Below are 14,267 nucleotides of genomic sequence, written 5' to 3' on the forward strand. Positions count from 1 at the left end.
GCAGGGGTGTCAAACTCATTTTCACCGGAGGCCACATCAGCCTTGCAGTTGTCTTCAAGGGGTGGAACGTAATTTCAACTCCTTAACAGTTAAAGAGTAGTTACATTTATACAGTTCTAAAATTATTTCAGCCCCTTGAAAAAAACTGTGAGGCTGATGTGGCCCCTGGTGATGATGAGTTTGACACCCCTGATGTAGTGGAATAAAGGGAAAGGACTGATTGCTAGGGACCCACTTTAATTGTGGGTGTCTCTTCTGAAAGACCTGAGTACTACAAGAGGGTATTGCTCCCTTTTGACCAACAAGTAAACATACATTGGAGTCTCAGAGGCACCCAAAAGATGGCAAGGAACTCCCTACAGTGGCAGCAGAGAAACTAAGAGAAAGAGCAAGTGAGAAAAAGGAACAATGCTGGAACAAAGGGAAATCAAAGTCCTAGTTTGGGCCCATCCCATTGGGTGAGCAGACAAGTGGGCTTTTAAACCTCAGTAGTCCATAGCCAGATGGCTTCAATGAAGGCTTCCAGCAGAACTACAGTGGGGCTCTGATGCTGTATGAGGCCTCTCTCGTCTTCCACTCCCTTCCCCTCAATTGCCTGAAGATTGAGGACAGGTGATGTTGGGGGAAGCTGCTCAGATTCTTTCTAGTGGTTGATGAAAATGTTGATCAGCACACCAGTGGACAAACCGTGAAAGTAACCTTCTCTTGGAATTTAAGGGGTGGGCCCAGAGGACATTGGCTTATATTGTTGGCATTTAGGAATCTCTACAGCCCTGACAAAAACACCTGCTGTATCTGATTAGCAGCCTATTTTCTGAGTGTCTCTAAAGCCCACATTAAAAAGCTTCTGTGTAGAATTAAGATCCCTCAAGTTACAAATAAAAATATACAATGTTTAGCACACAACTTATGTGATATTATTCACACTGTGCAGCAAAGATCAAGGAATGCGTTTGATTAATTTCAAAATTACACACGTGTTTATGAATGGCTGTCCCAGTAGTCACAGAGAATTCATCTTGAATGTTTTATTAAGGAGCTGTTCCATGTCACCAGCCCGTGCTAATGCATGTAAATATATACGGGCTGCATGCGTTACCTAGAATTGTCAGTGGCTCATTAGGAGCATGCAAATGATGTAAAACCAGGAATCCTTCAATCACCTTCCTTCAAGATTCCAAATCAACTACAAGATGTTTTAAAAATTGTTTCTACCCTTCAGGCATGTTGGTACAGAAATAAAAGCACTTAGACTCTATTTCTAGTTCTGTTTTACGTTCTCAATAGTGAGAGTTGTTCACACTGTAGGCTTTCAACTGAGAGGAATATGCTGTACACAGCACACAGCAGTGGGTAGAAACGTGACTTTGTTGTAAGGGGCATGGAATCAGGGATGTAACAGGTTTGCCGCTGTTGGCGCTACCCTCTTCTAGATGTTCATTTCACTGTATATGCCAGGTCATATATTCATTCAAGAGATGTAGAGTGAGGCCAAGTGGTTTAGAGCTATGCAGTCCCATAGGGTAATCACTAACCACACGTGAATCCTGAGCTCTTGCAACTGTGGCTAATCTGAATGGAAATATGCTGTAGGCAAAAAATATACACTGTATTTCTAAGACTTAGTTTGAAGAGAAAAAAGAAGGTAAAATATTAATCATGTACTAAATGATAATATTTTGTATTAAATAAAATATTAACATTAACTTCACCTGTTTCTTTCTACATTTTTTGATCCTTCCAGAGAAGTTTAAATTACATATGTAGTTGGTATCATGACTCACATTATACCTACATTGTGCTGGTGTAGTAGGGCCATCAGATAAGGAAATAAGCATTTTGGCTATTTACATGTATTTATTTATTCACTTGAAGAATACTTATTGAACTCCTGTATGTGCACTGGGCAAGATGTGGATTTAATGATAAATGAAGCAGACCAATGACACGGAGCTCACATTCGGCCTCTGGTGCCTCAGGTCTGCTCCCTTTCTCGTGCGTGCTGCAGCAGAAAGTTCCATTATCTGCCATCTTTGGCCTGCATCCAGGTGTCTGGGGCTCACCTCTCACTCTAGCCAGTAATGAAATAATGCCATTTCCTGGTATCCATCTCTTTCTGAGGGGCCAGGAGGGGGATCCATAAGCATACTTGAACCCTCGATAGCCTAATTCTTGGTTTTTACTCTTAAGTTTAGTATTCATGGAATCTGCAGACTAATAAAGAAATATATTAGCCAAGTAATAATAGGACTTTAAAATGTAAATACAAACTGTGTTAAGTTCTGTGAAAGAAAATTCAGGTAGGTGTCAGAATGGGCCTGAAGTTAAGCTCAGAGGTGAATACGAATATACCTGGTACATGGGAGATGGGGGTATGGGAAAATGAGGGGGTAGAGGAGAATGAGGTAGAGGGGGTATGGGAAAATGAGGTAGAGGAGAAAACCTGTGTGTAGAGGAACGACTGTGTTCAATGGCTTGTGTTGAGGCAGAGCATGCTAATTTCAAGGAATGAAAAGGAGGCTGCTGTGGATAGCAAACTGGTGGAGGAGGGACACCTGAAAGTGGTGGACCAGAGCAATAAAGGTAATATAGGTCCTTGCTACTCAGTGTCGTCTGCACGCCACCAGCATTGACATCACCAAGGAGCTCGTTATGAGTGCAGTATCTTAGGCCCAGCCTGACAAATGTATTAGAAGTTACATTTTTTAAAGATTTCCAGGTGATTTGTATACACATGAAAGTTTGAGACATTAAAATTCATTGAAGATTTTTATAGACTTAATGTTTAGAGCAATGGAAAGTTGTTGTAAAATTTTTATGGATTGGTGAAATTTATATATTTTTGAAAGATTTCCCTGGATAGACTGGGGAAGAACAGACTGAAGTGTGTGGGCAGAGTAAAACCACCAAGACCAGGGAGGAAACTGATGCAAGAAGACAAGAGACAGCAGCAACATGGTCCCAAGTGGAGGTGGTTTATGTAGGGAGAGTGAGGGGAATGGAGAACTATTTTGATAGTAGAATTACCAGGTCTCCTTGGTGGTGAATTGATACAGTGGGTGAGAGAGTTGCCTAGGATGTGTGCCAGATTTCCAGCTTGAATGATGGTGAAAGGGGATATTCTTCATCATGCTAGGAAATATTGGAGGAGAACCGGGGGTGGGCTTCTTCAGCAAATATAATGAGTTTGGCTTTAGATAATACTGAGTTTGGCGTGACTGGGGGACTTCCAAGTAGAAAGGTGAAGACGAGGATGACCCTCTCCTACACACACACAGGCATTCTCCCTCCCACCCCTGTATTCCAGCCTTCATCTCCTTTGTCAGAGTTCGCATATGACCCCTCACCTCAAGTGTTCAAGCATATTCTTCCCTCTACCTAGAAACTTTTAAAAATCTTTATTCCTCCCCATTCCCATGATGCCTCTATTCAACAAGATTATTTCTATATGTGCGTATATATATATATGTAAATTTGGAACTCAGAGACAAGTTCTCGGTTGGCAACATATATTTGACCTTGAGAAAATGGATGGAAGAGATTACCCTGGGAGAGACAGTCCAGGATAAAAGTCTCAGTCCTGACTCTGCTGTGGAGTGAGGACACAGACTTCTAAAAGATTACTGATCTGAAAAAAAAGCGGGGGGGATAACAAAAAATTTCTTAAGTGCTATGTATGGCGGGAGTAAAACTGGATGTATATGAAATACTTTGAAAAATATGAAGTATATTAAATTATACTAGTATTATGAGATATTTGTCCAGGTACAATGTAAGAGATAGAAAATCAAGTTGCTTATTGCAGAGTCTCAGTTTTCTCAATTACTGAATGAAGGAGTTAGAGGAAATTAGCTCTAAAATTCCAGCCAGCCAGTCTAGGTCCAAGTGTGATGTATTTTCTCAGCTCTGCAGGAGCACAGTGCTTTCCACCACCTTTGGTTCTATGGCGTACGACTCAGCTTCCTGATCCTGCTGTAGAGATGTCAACTGTCTTATATTTCTCCTCCTATTTCACTGAAGTACAGATTCAGAAAATGGAAGGACAATGCTCCATGTGCTGTTTAAAAGCAAATCATTGAACATTTATTGACTGTTTGCTATGTACTAAATACTGTGAAAGTCAAAAGAAGAGACACGCTTATAACTTAATTTTAAAATAAAGCATTAATATATAACATGATGCTATCAGAATAAAATAACAATAAATGTAAAAATACAGAAGCATCTTGTGCTAGAACATGAGGTATTGCCCTGGTACTGCGTGTAGAGCCTTTCATTATGGTACAGCCTAAGAGCCTAAGGCCTATGCTAAGAGCCTAAGAGCACTGAGGTCAGAAAAGAAGGCATCGTGGTCAAATGGAATAGTCTGATAAAAAAAGGCATGATTTCTAAGTGATGAGCAGAGCTTCGAGGGTGTTCCTTGTGAAGGGAACGGTGTATGTACAGGCCCAGAAATGAGAATGTGCACCCGTGTCTGCAGCATGTGAGAAGAGGAGCCTAATGGTAGAATAAAACCGGTGTACAGAAATAATGAGCAATCAGACTAAAAAAGAAAGATTTCACATAAAATAGGGGGACGCATTAATACTTGGGTAAAGAGTTAAAACTAAGGGAGATAGGTAGTTTAGGGGGAAAAAAACAAAAGTTTAAGGTCTAAACTATAAAACCCAACCAAAAATGTAGCTTTAAAAATAAATGATCTAAACTGTTCTTTGCATTTATAGTATTTACTTTCTTTTTTTAATTGAACATAGCAGATAATGTTCTTCATATATGTTAAATTAAGAATGTGAGGATATTAGTCTAATCAGAATACTGATAACTATTTAAATGGGAGGACAATGTGTTATAGGATCTAGCTGCCTTCCAATTGTTTGGATTAACTATTTCTTTCCCAAGGTCACCAGGTGTGAGAGGACAGAGAGGTGGTAGAACGGGAAGTGTGTCAGGGATCAGCACTACTGTGGTTCTGCAAACCTGCTCTTGTGGAGAGAAAGCCCTGGAGAACAAGGCAAGGGTTTCCCTCTAGTGGGAAATCTCTTGATGAAAAAGTATCCTGAACTTTGACACAGACCTCATATTTCTTCAGTATGATGTGCCATTATCCTTCCATGATCCCAAGGAGTGTAAAATAGGCTCTTTCTGTACAAACTAACAGTAGTTGGAAGAAACCATTGTAGAGCCAGTGTTCTATTTTCCTACATCTACCCCACCATCTTCTCTCACCATCAGCCCCATAATTGTAGAAGCCTATGATTAGAAGGAACCTACACCAAAGTTTTCCTTGACCCACAGTCCCTGAAGCAAACTGCACTTAGGGAAGTTCTTAAAAATAAACAAGCACTGTCTGAAGAAGACTATCTGATCATTTATTTCTAGTAATTCATAATATTTGCAGCCTGGAAGATTCTGCCAGTTTAGACAGTAATTCTTCCAAGGCACTTTATTGCTGACTTTCTGCCACAGTTAAGTAGTACCTTCCTTCTTCCCACTCTCTCAATCTCCATTTTATAGTTCACACTGGGACTTAGGAAGATGAATTCAATTTGAGATACACAACCACATATTAGCTCTACACATAATCCTGGGACATGAGGAAACCTCAAAAAACACCCTTGCCCTCTAGGGGTTTGCAGTCTAGTTGGACAGCCACAACATTTTTGCTCTAATTGATGTTTGGAAGCTCTGGGCTGTGTATCTTTCAGACCTGAAGCCATGTGCTTTGCAGAGTATGAATGGCAGGGTGAAATGGTTGGGCAAGTCTTCATGGAAGAGCAGAGCCTTGAAGACTGGAGTAGAAACTGAATTGGCCAAGAAGAATACAGAAAGCAATCAAGACAAGTGTTGGGGGAGGGCAATATAGTGACTGCTAAATTCCTGGGATTAAGTTGCCTTAGCAGGGCATTTCCACCTACCTAAAAGCAAATCTCCACTCCCAGCTGCTTTGCTGAAGCTAGCAGGACTGCTTCCTCATGCTGAGTTCAGCATGTAACTGCCTTTCCAGTTACAGCAAGTTCCACCTAGGAGGAGGATGAGAATGCAAGTGCCTCCTTGCAGCGTGAGACCAGAGGGCCAAGGTAGACCAGCGTCCAAGAGGAGACTTTCACCTTGACTCTCCTTCATGTACCCCCATACACTCACCATAAGCCTATGCCCCCTCCAGGGAACATCAGTGAAGCCTAAGTTTTCCTGGATCCTAGGGTTTTTTCCTGTTTTCCCAAGTGTTTAATCTCTGACCAGTAGGTGACCATATCAGTCTTAAAGGAGAAAACAAAAATCAATACCAAAAAATATCAGTTCTTTTAAAGTGGTGGTGTTCAGCTTGGTACAAAACCTTATGTTTTTCTCCTGCCATGCTACTTCTTTTCATCCCTTCCCCCATTCTGCAACACGTGCCCACGGTGCATTACAAAGCACATGCAGGCGCGTGCATGTGCACCCACACACAAGTACACACACACCAAAATTTGGATTCTGCTCTCTCTAATTACAAATCACCACCTGTGGTAAAATTATTGAAAAACAGATGAGCTTTTCATTCCAGCAATAGCCTTAAAACAAGCAGCAGTTCCAACTGCCAGTGTGATGTATAGACACCATGGAGGGCAGATGAGGGATTAATTAGGTCTGTCCTTGCACATTGCCAGGGGAGCACTTCTGTGGAGGTGATTGAAAACTAGAAAGAGTGGCATTCGTCTTCATTGTTGGTTAAAGGCAACAAAAATAAAGATGCAATTGAGTTGACAAAGCTTCAAGGTATGTGGCTGAGTCATTTGGAGGTGTCAAAACGATCAAACTATAATTAATTAGCTAAAGTGCTATATTTAATCCCTCAACGTTAATGAAGAATTCTGCATCCAAGAACAAACAGCAAAGGAGGTACTGTTGGTTTCTGATATTTGTTAGGTTTGAGGGGCTGGCAGCTGTCAGGAGAGAATTAAAGTTTTTCTCGGCACCCCCTGCTTTTAATTGTGTTGTCATTTCCCTTTCTCTCTAGCACAGTGATGGTGTTCTCTACATTTCTGCGAGGGGAGCATTCACACATGCACAGCCCTCCTGTAGTCCGTGGAGACATTTTAAGTGCACCTAGAAGACTGGCTATGTGGTCTTTGGCTTTTGACTACCTGCAGATTTCTTGTATGAGTCTTGACCAAAATAGTGAGTTTATTTGAGAATGTAGCTTTGGCCCATAAAAATCAGGAATAATTTTTCATTATAATTAGGAAACATTAACTGAATGCCTACTATGTACAGTATAGTGCTTTCTTCTCTCTAAAAACATTTATAATGGGGAAAGTACACAAGGTAGAATATTGCCAGTGAAGATGATGATTTCATTTTTTTACCTATTGTCTGTAAATTTTTGCCCACAGTATTGTTTTATAAATTGGTTTCTGAGCCCCCAGGGAGCAGGGAACAGGTCTGTGCTGTTCTTTTTGTGCGGGGCCGAACTTGAGCCTTTAATGGTTCCTTGATGAGGTTCATGATTCAACCAGCACTAAGTGAAGGCAGAACTGAAATGTATTAATATTTAGCATTTTAATGAATTGCCTATAAATTAGCAGATGTTCTCCTTACTGCTAGGTAGACCTTGTGTTTATTAGCTGTAATTCAATATGGGTTACCTTTTTAAATATGTATAGTGCTTTCTTTTTTTCTTTTTCTTTTTTTAAATTTAATTTATTGGGATAACATAGGCTAATAAGATTATATGGGTTTCAGGTATATGATTCTATAATACATCACATGTATATTACACTGTATTCATCACCCTAAGTAAAGTTTCCTTCCATCACCATTTATACCCACTGCACTCTTGTCTACCTTCCCCCATATTCCTTTTCCTCTGGTGATCACCATACTGATATCTGTGTCTATGAGGGTTTTTTGTTGTTGCTCTTCTTTGCTTAATCCCTTCACCTTTTCCACTCAGCCCCCAACCACTAAGAAAACCACCAACATTTTATAAAATAATTGAAGACAAGATAATTGGTAGTTGAAAAAGCCTCTCCTTTAGATTTTTGGTCTCCCAAATTATTGAATATTCAGAAAATCCCTAGGAATGCAGATTCTCTCAAGTGTCAGCGAATATAGATTTCATGTAAAAATAGTGTCTCTCTCTTTTTAAGGTTCTATACTAAACTCATCATTTTAATAACTTTTTAAATATAAATTATTAATAAAAGGAAGAAATTATATCATGCTGATAATTATCCCTGGGATAAGTATTAACTCAAATATATTAGTTATTTAATTGAGTAGTTTAGATATTTATTCCTTATAAGTATCTTCTTGCCTAGAATAATAACAAAGTAGCACAATCAGAAAGTAGTACCTTCTTGTATCCAACAAGTAAAACATGGAAGTTATGCATTTTGCTTCTGAAAGAGAGATGAGATATTGTCAGAAATACAAACAAAGTCTTTCCTTACTGTCAAAATAAATGTTTCTGAGAATGTTTCCGAAGAGAAATCACTGGGAAATTCAATAAAGAGCAGTTTCCTAATTCCATACACTTCCTCCTCTCCTTACACATTAGCCTTGTTCCAGTCTCCATGATTTTTTAAGCATGTGACATGTCTGTCATAAAATTATTTACTTGTTCCTTTAATATGTGCCCTTGAACTATTCCTGTCCATGGACTAATTATCTATCTTCAACATTAAGTCCTTTTGGGACTGAGATGGTGTTTATAAAAAAAAGTCCACTGGAAAATGTCATCACACAAGCAAAGGGCAAATAAAACTAAGGTGTGAATTCAGGACGGAGTTTGTGATCATTACACATCCTCTTTGGTGATGTCCTTTGCTCATGTGACAAAAACAAGCCCAGGGCCACAAATAACCTCCAGCATTTGCTGGTGATCCTGGTGGTGAACACTCCTTAAATGCAAAACGCAATGAGCATACCACCACATTCTTGAACCAGGTTGGCAGGGACCAGTGGGGAGAACACGTGCTTCAGGATAGGACCCAGCTTACCTTCATGCCACACCCATGATCTGCCAGACACTGAGCTGTTATTTAAACAAATAACCACTGTCGTTAATAACATCTTACACTTCAATGCCACTTATTTTCGAAGTGCTTTCATAGACCATTACATTTGATCTGCAAAGTAACTTTGTAAGATAATTGCTATTACTCTGTTTACAACTTACTCAAAAACCACTCACATAATTTCTCTAGCTGCTGTATCAACTAAGAGGACATTGCTCATTTCTACCCATTTCAATGGGAAGGAAGTTTGTGATTGAACATCTTGTCTCATTTAAATCCCAAACACAAATTCCTTTCATAGTTGTTAAAACTATTATTAGAGGTGAAAAGTATTTTGTGAATTCTTGAGGTGTTTACAATGTATGTTTTTCTTCCTTTTATTTTTGAAGAAAATGAGTCTGGTCATGACTCTAACTTGTACTTGGCTGAAAATACCAATAGAGTCTTGTCTTCTGTGCACAGAGAGACCTCCCACCATCCTTTGCAGGCTCGACATGGCTGCCTTTGCTTCAGAAAAGAAGCTTGTCTTATTCTGTATTAGTGAGCAACAAAATGTATGTACCGCCACTAGTGGTGTTCGGAGTGAGGAAGAGGTTGGGAAATGGGTATTTCTAGATTCGTTACAGGGAGCAAGGAAAAGACATTGGAGAGGAATAGCTAATCAATTAGTTTCAAACCCAGAAAAGCTCCTGCAGAAACAAAGTCTTACTGTGGAACCAGAGGGTTGCCCTTTAATTTATTCTGAAATGATGAATATCATTAGCTTTATTCTAAGCTGCCAATGAACATACTTCATTCTCTTGTAAGCTGTAAATTGCTGGCACATGAGAAGAAGAGAGGGAAGCTTACAAGGCTCTTACAACAAATGGGTAGAAAATATTTGACTCTACCCATCTTTCTTGCCTCCTCCATCACCTCTTTCTACCACCCTATTTCCACTTGGCTCTTCCCAGACCCCTAGCACAGGCAAGGTGGGAGAGTCTAAAGGTATGAATTCCCAAATATATTATTCTTCAGTCTCATCTGAGTCTAGTTCTTAAGGAAAATGTGAGATGGTAAGGACAACTGTGAGTGTGTTCTTTCAGTGCATAGTACACAAACGGAAAAAAAGAAATTGTCAGTAACCTATTTCTGTAGCTGACATGTAACAACACACATTTGAAGAGGATTGGGCAAGCTGCCAACGTACCCTACAAAGCTACCTGGCGGTTAAGGGTCTTTGCAAGACATCAGTTACATTTATATCCTTATATACACATGGTTCAGGACAGTGCCTGCACTTGGAAAATGCAGAGTGCCAGGAAGCTGTCCGGTCCAGTTTAACCGGTTTCCTGCTATTGCTCACATGGTATGGCTGGGCCACTTACCTTTCTTTCTCTCTTGCGTTATGGAGGTTATTGTGTAATAATTTTCTTTGCATATTTTCAGTACTTTTCTGTTATTATCTTGACATATTCACTCATAACAAAGTTTAAGTGCCAGTCAATCTTAAGAGAACACTGAATCTATTTATCGTCTTAGAGTTCTGAAGGCACGCGGCTCTGGCTTGAGGCTGCCATCCTTTTATGTCTCTGATTTCCTCCTCCATGGCTCCAGCTCTGTCAGGCTCTGTCTCTTGAGTAACTACTTCCTGTTGCAGTGGTGTTCCTTAGTGGTTGGATTTCTACCACATTCTTTTCTGGATTTTTCTTGGAAATTGCTATATGTATATATTTTTAAATCAACAGCTGAACTGTATGTTGTTGTTGTGCGTTCCATCTGGAAAACATTAAAGATCAATAGACACAGAATCTCAGAAACTGTCAAATAAAAACAAACACCAATCCTCCAGTTCCTATTTCTAAATCCCAAGGTAACACTATAGCCCAACACACACACACACACACACACACATATATAGCTCTAGATAAGGCTTAGAGAGCAGAGAGACAAACAATGCTTACATATAACTTGAAAGCTGAGTAAACACAACACAAATTACACCCCTTTGCTCCCTGGGAAAATAGCAACCACTTACCATCCACTGGCATTATTTTTCCAGACGGCTTAAAAAGGGGAGGGTGGGGCCTCTAGATCAGTTGTCCTCAGCTGGGTGGATTGACACCCCAGGGGGCAATTGACAATATCTGGAGATATTTTGGTTGTCACAACAGGGAATATGCTATTTGTATCTGGTGGGTAGAACACAAAGATTCTATTGAACATCCTAAAGTGCACAGAGCAGTCCCTATAACAAAGATTTATCCTTGTAAACAGTCAATAGTACTGAGGTTTAGAAAACCTGTTCCAGATCTGTAAGTATGAAATAATTGAAGCAGTCAAAAAGAACTTTATTTATCTTCCATATGATTTTCTCTTTTATTCAGGAAATGTTAATTCATGAGCTATTGTAGTTAACAATTAGCAGTTTGGGAATATGAGTCGGTTCAGAATATATCTAGCCATGTAATATGAAAAATAGAGATATTTTTTGAAGAAGACACAAGAAACGTACATAGGACAAACGTACACAGTCCCTTTCAAAGTAGGCACCTTGGGACCTCACACAGTTCTCACAATTGCATCAGCTGCCCAGTCATATTTTCCAAAATCCCATCAATGGTCTGAAATCTTAGTTTGGGGAAAAGCCAGATGTCACAAGGTGCCAAATCTGGGCTGCAGGAGCACTGAGTCACCTGGGTGATTTTATGTTTCATCAAAAAACTCTGCACAAGACATAATGTATGAGCAGGCACACTCTTGTGATGAAGCTGCCAATCACCAGTTGCCCATAGCTGCGGCCTTCCAGATTACCTGAATAGTTTTGAGGAGGAATGTTCAAACTTAATGCAAAATTTGATGCAGACTTGTCATTCTATTCACTCAGTCATTTTGAATGCAACAGGCCACACAGCTCACATGCTCACTCAACAGTGTCTACTGTGCCCACTGACTAGCACAGTGAAGTCATCATTGTTCATGCATGTGCAATCCAGTCCACTCTCCTTGGCTGCCAGGTTACATGGATGTTGCACAAACTGTTCTCGTTATTGTAACAATGGCTGGACTTTTTCTGGACAGACCTCATATGTAATCAGGGGAAATATGAGAGGAAGAAGTGGAGGTAGAGAGACAAGCTGAGTCTGAAAAGGAACTGAACGTGAGCTGTAAAGCCATCTCTAATCACCCACCCAGAGTGGATTTATCCCCCAGTGTCTCTTACTAAACAAAATCCAGTTTTGGACATAACTTCAGTTTCTTTCTTTGTCCTAACTAAAGGTTTTCTCAAGAATATTCAAAGTGCTTTGTTTTGCCTATCAGTCTTTGCAGTCCATCAGTTTAAGCAGGGTAAGCACCTTCACTTTACTCAGAAGTCAGGTTGTAATAGCCAACAGCTGGCACCACGTAGCTCACTTTTTCTGATTTACTGGATTCAAAATAAAGTTCAAATTTCAGGATCTGTAGAGTGAGTGAACAAGAAATACCGACCCTATAATGGTTTTGGGGTGAGGGTGTGGGGTGGTAAAAAAGTAATTATTAATAAAGTGTCTACCGTTTATTGGGCACATACTATGTACCAGGCACACACTTGGAGGTAGACATTATCTCTTTCTGCGGGTGAAGGACTTATGTGAGGCTTGGGAAGGTGGCGTTCCCTGCAGGACACATAGCTGGGAGATTTTGCCCTGATGCCCTGCAAGCCTACCTGTGGGTTCACTTTGAAGATCTCGATGTGTCTTTCCTGGGCATGAAGAAGGTGCTGATAGTGGCTCAATCAGGGAGTACAGAGCTGTTCACATTCTAGGGCTCAGAGCTGTAGGCATAAGAATTGCAGAGTCACAAAGCTACTTGGAGCTTCAGAGATTTTTCCCTCCAAATCCCCTCCTTCATATTACAGGTGAGAACATAAGGTTCAGGGAGGAAATCTTATGAGCATTACCCCCTCCCCATCCTTTCTCTTCCTTTTTGGGCCACAAAGTAGTGCCTGGGCACATGTAAACAAGTTGGTGGAGAGACAGCATCTCCCTGCCCACTCTGGAACAGAACTCAGCCAGCTCCTTTCACTGATATCCCTGCTTTGCATTTCATGGAAGTGGAGCCTTATCTCTGGAATTCCCTTACTCTCTGCTTAGACAAAGCCCCAGTTTATTTACCTTTAGGACATAGTACAAAGCAGTTTCGCAAGAGGAGCACATAATTTGCAGACTTGTTGTTTTCCCTTCCTTCTTCTCTCCTTGGCTCGTTAAAACTCACTAAGTGCTAAATCATAATACCAGTGGGTTAGGATTAATTGTGATGTTTATTTTGGTACATTTGCCTGAGGTTCTGATGTGTGTTTTCACAAATCTGACAAATAATTTTACCTAGAATACCAGACGCTGTTCAGCTCCCATTAGCCACGGTTGGATTTGAACCAGTGACCTGGAGGTGAAAGGCCACTCATCACATTACTGATGCCCCAGGCCATGAAGTTCACTCGCTAGCTGTTTCTTTAATGTAATTGCCAACAGCAAGATCAGCAGTGGGAATTCTCCCCAGTACATAGATTGTAAGTTCTCAGAAATTCAGCATTTGAGAGCTCTTCTTTTTTGCCTTGGAGTTTGGACTTATTAACTAGCAACATTGCTAGAAAAACTGCAAAGAGATAAAGAAAGGGATATATATATATATATATATATATATATATATATATATTCAGCACTCTTTTCCTAGAGAAGAAGTAGGGTCTCAGGTTATAACCATCTGCTTTCCTGTCAAGCTGGTTGATGGCTCAAGTCACCAATGCCCATGTTAAAGGAAATATTCGAGAACATTAATGATTTGCCGGTACCAAGAGATGTGATGAACTGTTTAAAAATACTGCCCCTCAATGGGAGAACATGTATTTCTATTAAGGGACCAGAATTGTGCTATGCTTGTTGGAATTTTTGCTTGTGCACAGGAATTTAGCTCGAGGTCTATGTCTGTCACTGAAATTGACAACTGCCTATGGCTCTGCACAATTGAAACGTAGATCTTAAATTTCACATCATTATCCAAATAAAATATATCTGCCAAGGGGGACTGGTATTACACAGTTAGAGAACTGTGATACCAGTTGTCTGATTAACATATTGAGAGGAATATAAGAATTTCTCACCTATTTTCCAGAGGGAGGCTGGCTGCGGAGCTCCCTTTAAATGGACTAATTGATCAGGCTCCCTGTACTAAGTACAGAGATGCCCGGCAAAGTCTTTGGCGGGGGGAAGCCAGGTTTCCTGTGACATATGATGTTTGTAATGCAAGAAA

The sequence above is a fragment of the Phyllostomus discolor genome, chromosome 4 (genome assembly GCF_004126475.2).
Source record: "Phyllostomus discolor isolate MPI-MPIP mPhyDis1 chromosome 4, mPhyDis1.pri.v3, whole genome shotgun sequence".
Classification (NCBI taxonomy): domain Eukaryota; kingdom Metazoa; phylum Chordata; class Mammalia; order Chiroptera; family Phyllostomidae; genus Phyllostomus; species Phyllostomus discolor.